This window comes from Misgurnus anguillicaudatus, chromosome 8, assembly GCF_027580225.2.
Source record: "Misgurnus anguillicaudatus chromosome 8, ASM2758022v2, whole genome shotgun sequence".
In the NCBI taxonomy this organism is placed as follows: Eukaryota; Metazoa; Chordata; class Actinopteri; order Cypriniformes; family Cobitidae; genus Misgurnus; species Misgurnus anguillicaudatus.
In genome coordinates this window covers 44,387,553-44,396,617 of record NC_073344.2, presented here as the reverse complement: position 1 = coordinate 44,396,617, position 9,065 = coordinate 44,387,553, and the positions used below count along the sequence as shown (strand labels likewise).

General features: G+C 34.7%; 1 long non-coding RNA gene across 2 annotated transcripts; it reads right to left on the bottom strand.

Annotated features, from left to right (window-relative positions):
* Positions 1-2,351: 2,351 nt before the first annotated feature.
* On the bottom strand, positions 2,352-8,026 carry LOC129447590 (uncharacterized). Of its 2 annotated transcripts, none has more exons than XR_012370897.1 (3): positions 7,875-8,026; positions 6,011-6,784; positions 2,352-2,691 (listed from the first exon to the last, which is right to left on the bottom strand). It is a non-coding gene; the product is annotated as an uncharacterized lncRNA (long non-coding RNA). The 2 variants fall into 2 exon arrangements; XR_012370898.1 differs by having other exon boundaries at positions 6,011-6,054.
* Positions 8,027-9,065: the final 1,039 nt, after the last annotated feature.

The window sequence follows — 9,065 nt, the reverse complement described above, 5'->3', positions numbered from 1 at the left end:
GACTTAAGTTACAAGACAGTAATGAATTTACAACTAGTAAACGAGAATTCAAGCACCTCTGATGAGGATGGGAAAAATTCATTTAAATTGTTATCAAGAATTATTATGCATGCTTTACTTAGTTGTATTATGGGTTATTTCCATTTACTAGTTTTATTTGAATTAATTACATTTATGTGTGTATTATGCAATCTTTACTTAGTTTATTATTGGTTATTTACATTTACTTGTTATATTTGGAATACTTTACTTTCATTTGTGTTGCAATCTTTACTTAGTATATGAGTGGCTCACATTTTCTTATGTTATTTGAGTTAATCTACATTTTTTTGTGTTTATTATGCCATCTTTCCCTAGTTTTATTATGGGTTATTTTTATTTACTTTGTTTATTTGAATCAACTTACATTTATAATTGTTTATTATACTTAATTTTTGAGTTTTTATGCTTCAATTCAGTATCAATTAGTTATATTTACTTGTTTTGAATTTGAACATTGAATCTATAACATTTAATTTGTGTTTATTATGCATACTTTACTTTTGTTTTATTTTTTTTTACTTGGATTCATTAACGTTGACTTTACATTTACAATGCTTTATCATATACTCTACATAGCTAAAATGATAACTGTAAGCGTAGAACCAATTGCGCACAAACTGTTTAGGGCTTAAGTTCTTTTACTTTTACATTCAAGTCAAAATGAGAATGGAAAGATGTTTGTCTTATTGTCCGTAGTTCGAAGTGCAGTGGCATAATTTAGTAATTGGTAAGGTATAGTGGCTTTCTTTAGCCACAAGATATTAATAATTGAAACGCTGAATTATGAAACTGCACTCCGGATTAAAATAAACAGAAAAAGTGAGGCTAAATTAAGCCTCAGAGCGGGGATTATGAAGTAGTTTATTTTAATCCAAAAATGTGCATCATGAGTTTACTAATATAATCCAACTATGCAGTAGTCTAAAGAACCATCTGGACCAGCTGGGTGTATTCAGGTTTCAAGGTAGCTTTAAAAGCCATCTGTGTGGATTTAAGAAAAGATGTGTGCATTCATGTCTGGCACAAAGGGAATAGCCCAGGGTCAAATAGGTCATGGGAAGGAGCCACGGGTCTGGGGACTGTCATGTGATTCTTCAAGTTACAAGCCTGAACAGAAACATATTGTTAAAGCATATGGAGGGGAGGGACAAAGACCATATATATTTACCAAGCCGGGCTCATGGACTTCAGACTGGTTTGAAGATTCCTCCCAGGCCGGCCGGAAAATAAATAAAAAGTCTATCTCTTGAAATCAGAACCTAAGACTGAGGATTGTTTCATTTGAGGAAAAGGAAAACCACAACACACCCTCCAGAGATTTTTTTTTACAGTGTATGCACATGGAGGCGCACCTAAATGTGACACAAGTGATGGGTTTTAGGGAATATTAATTGTATGGCCGAGGGAGGAATTGAAAGACTATGCTTTCTGAACCAACCATTGAGACATTAGCCGCCAAGAACCTGTCGCCTAATTCTTTTGGGGACTGTGACATTGGACTGTGATTATGACATGTTTGGCGGACCTAGTAGTCTACGTTTCACTTTTTTGTTCTCATGCAAGTGTTACATTTGCTTAAAGTATTCAGAATGAAAAATAACCGACTACCAGGCACGTGCACACATAGATATCAAAGGGAGCTTGAGCACCTGCTTTTTTATTCCTAGAGAAAAAGTGTCCTTTTTTTTAGGGTGCTTTTTTTGAAAAATAATATAATATAAATAAAATAATAAATATGTATATATTCCGGTTTCTGTTTGTGCACAGCTTCCCTGTCAAACAAATCTATTTATTGGAGAATAGCCCATTCTCACGCTCTCACGCCACACATCCATTTTCTCACGCAGCCCATACAGAAATGTAATATATGTCAATATATGTAAATTACATATATAATATCAGTGCCCATGTATGTCTGCTGCATATATTAAATATGCAAAATTCATATATGTAAAATACATGGACATATATGGAAAATATATTTCAAAATATAGCAAAAATGGCCGTTTTCATATAAGTGCCATATATTTTCCCATATATGGACATACATGTGAAATATATGTAAGACACATATATGTATACATGCATATATGTACTTATTTCCATAGTACATACTTTCACTTATATTAGGGATACAAATATGCTTCAAATATGATGACACCATGTACTTTCACTTATATTAGGGATACAAATATGCTTCTTATATGATGCCACCATGTACTTTCACTTATATTAGTGGCACAACTATGTTTTTTTTATACAGCCTACACATATATTTGTACTCATTCTACAGAACACACAATTCCAAGTCTTTTCAAATACAAACTTTACTGCATTTTTTCAGCACAGACTTGACAAGTACAAACAAGTACAAACTTTTCAAGTAAAAACTTTAACTTCATTTAACATCAACTTCAGACTTTATTTTCTTTTTAAAGCCTTTTCAAAGCGCTCACTTTTTTCCCTCAGAATTACATTTTCAAACTTCTAGGCACATTTAAAACATTCCCAAACTCACTCGCTGGGGAAAAACACACTCATTTTTAGTTAACATTTTTCCTGGACATTGCCAGTCTTAGCTCTGCCATCTTCCCATTCAGGTCTGTTCCAATCTGGCCAGCCAAAACAAGTACTTTGACATAACTGCATCTGAGAAAGTACATTTTCAAGAAAAAGTTTTAGGTATTAAGCAGACAAAACACTGGTGGATAAACTTATCACAAAGATAAAAAAACTTTATTGCAGTTTCTTCTAGTGCAAGTCAGTAAAATTAAGTGACAAAGTACGTGAATAGGCAAGTAAGGCCACACTTAGTGCAAGCATGGCGGCCAGTTTTGCACCAATTAAATTTGCAGGTGAGATAGGGTCATAGTGCCAAACACCACCCTCCTCCACCACCTCTCATTAAAACTATTTTATACGCAGAATGTGAATTTGAACACATACATTGAAAATTCTTGAATGCACTAACTGCAGCCCCATGAATGATTGTCCATTTGTTGGCAGATACCTCCACGGGTGTGGTTCGAAAGCAGGCCCTAAGCCGAAAGGGGTGGTGGTAGCACAGCAGTTAAGGAACCTGGCTAGTATGCTAGCCTAGAATTTGTGAGTTTGAATCCTGGTCACCACCGTTGTGCCCTTGAGCAAGGCACTTAACCCCAAGTTGAACTTTGTAAGTGTACAAACAGTTTAATAAGAAGTAGGGCTGTCACTTTTTATTCGATATTCAAATATGCATTCAAACATGACGTGAAATATCCACTATAAATAAACCATCCGTTTTTTTAAAAATGCCATGTGTAGCGCATTTTTTACAGTCTAACACCTCGTAATAGGGAGGAAGCTGAGAATGAGACCGACGGCAACTGTGCGCAAGAGAGGGAAGATGTGGCTCCGGCTTCTGCAGACTTTTTTTGCTTTTCCTGTGGAAATTTTTTGGATAATTCTGCGGAATGATTTTAAATATTAAAAAAATACATAAGAGAATTTAAGCCGTAAATATTACAAAATTGCATCTAGAATAATTACTTTTTAAAGGCTTACAATGAAAATGAAAACACCAAACCAAACAAGTGCTCTGAATTAAATTGGACCAACACGAACCAGATAGATAGAATTATAATTTGCATATAAAATTACATATATTATTGTTTATAGTGTTATAGCAGAATAAAAAGCTTGTGTTAAAGGGACATTCCACTTTTTTTGAAAATATGCTAATGTTTCAGCTCCCCTGAGTTAAACATTTGATTCTTACCGAGAAAATATACTCTCAAACTGGCATAATAATCAGTGACTGCTGATGCAACATGGCCGCAGCAGGCGTAGTGATATTATACACTGCCCGAAAATAGTCCCCTTGGTTACCTTCAATGGCAGGGGACTATTTTCGGGCAGTGCGTATTATCACTATGCCTGCTGCAGCCATGTTACATCAGCAAAGTCACTGATTATTACGCCAAATGAGAGTATAGGTCTAACCATATCTGCAAATAAAATAGCAACTTTTAATTTCCGTCGGTCTTAGTACACAATGTAATTACAGAAGAGTCAAGTTTTAAATAGGAAAAATATTGAAACAGATCACCACCCACAGTTCGGCTCGAATGCGATTTGCGGATTAATATGCAAATTTAAATAGGGTGAAAGTTGATCATTTGCACGTGTTTCAAAGGCTTGCAAATGTTAACACTTAAGTGATTTTAAACAATTTAACCGCAAAAGGTGCTAAAATAAAGAATTTCTGTACACACAGACGCACATGAATTTGAAAGTGTCCGGCCCAACTCCAATCAAACATGATTATCCCTACGCCCTTCAAAGATCAGAACTCTTGATGTATAAAATACATTTGGCGAATAAAGCACTGAAAAAACATGTGGAGCGACTGTTTATGCAGCATCTTCTTCCCGAAGAGCCGTTTGGAATTCGTCCTCCGTCCTAACCGGTTCAGGAACCTCAACTTTAGGGTTGAACCAAAAACCGGAAACTACTGTTTCTGTTCGGAACGAACCAAATGGGAAAAAACTCAGGTTCAAAGCCATGATGTAAACTTTATATTAAACAACAACAGCATTTGTCTTGTAAACTGATTTAAAATGATCACGTGCTGACTGTCGCATGTCACATAGACGACAGAGTGAAGTAAGATCTGCTTAACTCAGCGGTAAGTTTTATTTCTCAAATATCAATGGTTTGTGTTCTCTATCATTAAAAACGGTCAAGCAAACAGCACGTGCAGGGTTAATGCATATGCATGCGCGCATACATAGGCTACGTATGTGTGCTTGTTGTCAGTAACGATTACTTTTCACAAACACGCTCAAGCGCGGGATATGTGTGCTTGATTTTTCTCAAAAGTGACAGCCCTAATAAGAAGATCCTTTATAAAGACAGTACATTACCCGTATACAGACAGGAGCCATCTTAGAAAACAGTCTTGATAAGTCGAGCAACAAATGTCGTGCTATATACATTTGACACCCCTATAATCCCGCTGTTTTGAGTCTGAACGAACGAGAGAGAGAGACAGGGATCGCGTTCTTAAACAAACTGAATGACTGTACAAGTTACAACCTAATGAATGAGATGAATGAGAGGGATCGTATAGAAAGCGAGAGCAACGTAAACAATCTTGTGAAAGAATCATGTGGTTTTATTTTAGTAAAGTTATAGTAACCATGTTTCGGCGGACTATTTACCTTAATACAAATGATAATCAAGGTAATTACTGTTGAAAATTTTGGTATTTCTGTTTCATATAGTTTTATATATCTATATAGTTTAATCCACCCTTTCACTGAACTTAAATCAGTCATCTGCGTCTGAACGAAGTCTTGAACGACATGACCGAAATTATATGATTCGTGAACGAGGATCTGATGACTGACTGAACTAGAGGAGACATGCACGGGAGTCTTTATTTACAACAAATCCAGATTAGATGTACTATAAATGTATGTGTGTCTTAATATATTCTGTGGCTTGATAAAATTATGCTTAGTATTTCACAATTTGAGCTTTATTTAAAACTAATGAGTTTTTGCAAGTCTTTCATTGTCTTATAACACATAATGACACACATCTTCGTCACCTATTGGCGTATTTATGTAAAATTAAGAAATGGTCACTGAACGAATCAGTGAACGAGTCTGAACGAATCATTTTGGTGAACGAACTGAAAATGAACGAGTCACCTAAATGAACGAAAATTTCCATCACTAATGCAATGGAAAAGCGCCAAAACCCCTTTAACCATAAAACAGGGTTAAAATGACGTGCTGTCTCTAACTACAATATAAAAACGTAAGATTTACATTACCATAACATCTTCACTCTGAAGAGTCGCTCAGCTTGTTCTAACTCAGTCAAGTATTTTAGAGAGAGTGATAGAGGTAATGTGATTAGTAGCTACTGAATACACTACAGTTTATACATTTAGTACATTACTTAATTACTTGCCATTTACCTTTCATTATGTACCGTGACTGGATAATCCATCCATTCTCTGACCTTTAATAAAAAAATACAAAGATAAACTTAATAATTAACACCTGTCACCGGTATCAACTGGCAGAAATTCACTCTTACCATACAGCATATGCGAAAGAGCTCGGGAAATCACTCTGATGGGCCTACTAGGGCTGGGCGGTATGACGGTATATTCCGTTACCGCGGAATAAAATGTCAGACGTAACAGATTTTTCTATTCCGTCTACTCCGCCGAATGCAAATATGTGGGCATGGCTAACTCTGCCCTCCCACATGTTAAAACAGACTTCATGATCATCACATCATAGCATCTGTCATATTTATAATATCTAGAGCTTCGTCTCTCATATAGGATAGGTAGGCTATTCATCCTGTCTGTAGGTTTTTGCATATATACCTGTTCATTTTACATATTGCCTATTTTTAATGTAATGTATGCATAAACACAAAATACAATGAAGGCATACTATAGCTTCAATAGTCTACTAAATTAAAAAAATTATCAAGACTTAATCTGTTGTTATCTTCTGGGCATTTTCACTTTAATATTATTAACTTTAAATTGCTCATAATTTAAAACTGCGGTGGACATTTAGTTAAAAGCTAGAGTGAGTTGCAAATTTCTGTACATTTTAATAATAAAAAACAATATAAACTGAAAAATTTTTATACCGTGAATATACCGTTCCGTGAAATAAAATGACTCATTCCGTGGAATAGATTTTTTGGTCATTCCGCCCACCCCTAGGGCCTACAAAAAGAGAATAAAAGGGAAAAACACTGCGATTAGGCAAGGTTTAAGCCAAACATTAGTTGTAATTCTGGTGAGGTAGTATTGACTCCAGCCATGTCAAGCTATTAGTGCTTGGCCTTGCAATGTCTGCTTAAACACAAACATAACCTCTCACTAAAATAAAAGTATAACTCTAACATAAATATAAATATAAGGAATGTCAAAATGCATTAGATATGAACCTTTTTAATATATTAACTAAAGCACACCACCTGTTGCCAGAAAGCTGTTTTTATCTATCCGTGTGTCTCAATCAGCTCCCTTGTTCAGTAGTCAGGGCACTGATCAGGGAGTCAGCCATTTTAAGGGCTGTCTCAATCGCAAAATCCGTTTAGTGCACTGGAACGTTCGTTCCCTAAAAATTCCCACAATGCAACGCAAAAACCAGTAAGCATCAATGGTCCCTATGTTCCCTTACCGGAAATCACGTGACCTTTTCTGAAGCTCGCCAACCGAACATCACGATCCAACTCAATAAACTTTATGAAATGTTACAGAACCTTTATAAAAGACAAACATTTGTTTAGTTGTAAATATAAACACACATTGCTACACAGTAAGGGACCACAATCTACTCAATATTTAAAATAATAATATTTATTTAAAATTGTAAATATATTTATTACATTTAAAATGTAATTGCCTCCAATTTTAGGCACAGTTATGTAAGAGAATAATGACAGCATTTTTCACAATGTACTGTTTTTAAAATTAAGTCGGAGAGATGTTGGTTTTGTCGGTTGTTGATGAGTAACAGCTGTGAGTGATTACAACGCGCTTAAGCATCCACGTGACAGAAAAATAAGTGAACATTGTCCCAATGTGAAGTGAGCTAGGGTCCTTACCAGTGCACACGATATACTGATTCACGACCTCGGGACACACGGTATATAATTTACATTCAGATGTAACAGTTACATTACCAATGTCTGTGAAAATGTCTGTAGGCCTACACGTTATTTTTCTAGAACAGTAATGACTAATTAGGCTTTAAACAAACTAGACAGCAAGAAACGTATGCAAAATATATTAAATATTTTAAACTTACTTCTAAAACCCCGCTGTGCTGTTATCATCTTCTCACTTCTGTCAGATTTTCCCGGTCATTTTTGTTCTTCTGCGCTTTTGGCCTGAGTGGAGGCTCGTGTCCACATGAGATTCCCATTGAGTGTAATAAAAGTCATAAAATAATGGCATAATATACCTAAAATACTGTAATCTCTGTCTGGCCTGCCTCAATCAGCATATGAAAGCGCTCGTCAAAATGATGCGATGACCAATTAAATCAAAGAATGTCAATGTCACCTTTATTTATATAGCACTATTCAAACAACACATGTTAACCAATGTGCTTTACATCATTTCATTATATAAAAGAAATACATTACATTATTGATAAAAACAGTATTACACACATTAAAAGCATCAACAAGAGGGATAAGCCATGGCAAACAAATGTGTCTTAAGTTGTTTCTTAAATGTGTACAGTGTGTAAAGGAGTTATTAGGCTTGTTTGACTTCATGCGGCTGTACAGTTTTTAGTTTTGTAAAAAAGCATTATAAGTTCTGAAGAAGACCATTTTATAATGACGTTTGTACGCTGTTTTTAGTCTTGATGTATTAAAAAAGATAAGGGTAGTGTATCCAGATACATTTCTGTCGTTTTTTATTAGCACACAAATTACAAAAACTGTAACGTGGATGACAAAATCTTTTCTGCATTCCATTTCTACAATTTGCTCTCCAGATTATGGATTCTGAAGACCATAATAATAAGGTATTGTGGCTGTGTAATTTTTGTACGTTTTAGGTCTGCATTGATTTTCAAATTGTAAATGTCTTAAAACGTTTTATAAATGGATTTGATATTACAATAACGTTACAACTCCTAATTTAATTGTACAATGCATGCTATTCTTTTAAAACTTTTCATTTTTAAAAGTTTTCATTGTAGTTATGCTTTTTTCTGCGTAATCCATAATGTTATGTAATGTAATGTAATGTAATTGAAACATTTGTTTTAATATCATAATTATTTTATAAAATGTATTACTCATAACCATCAGTGAAATAATTGTGAAACGCATGTTATTGTGTTTTAGGTTCACTTATCAGTGAAAGATATTTTTTGATGTTCCACATGACTATGATCACAGCTTCTGCTATAATGTATAAAGTTCTTAATTTACAAGTTGTTGTGTGTTTATCACATCAATTAATAATTTATGGTGTGTTTGAT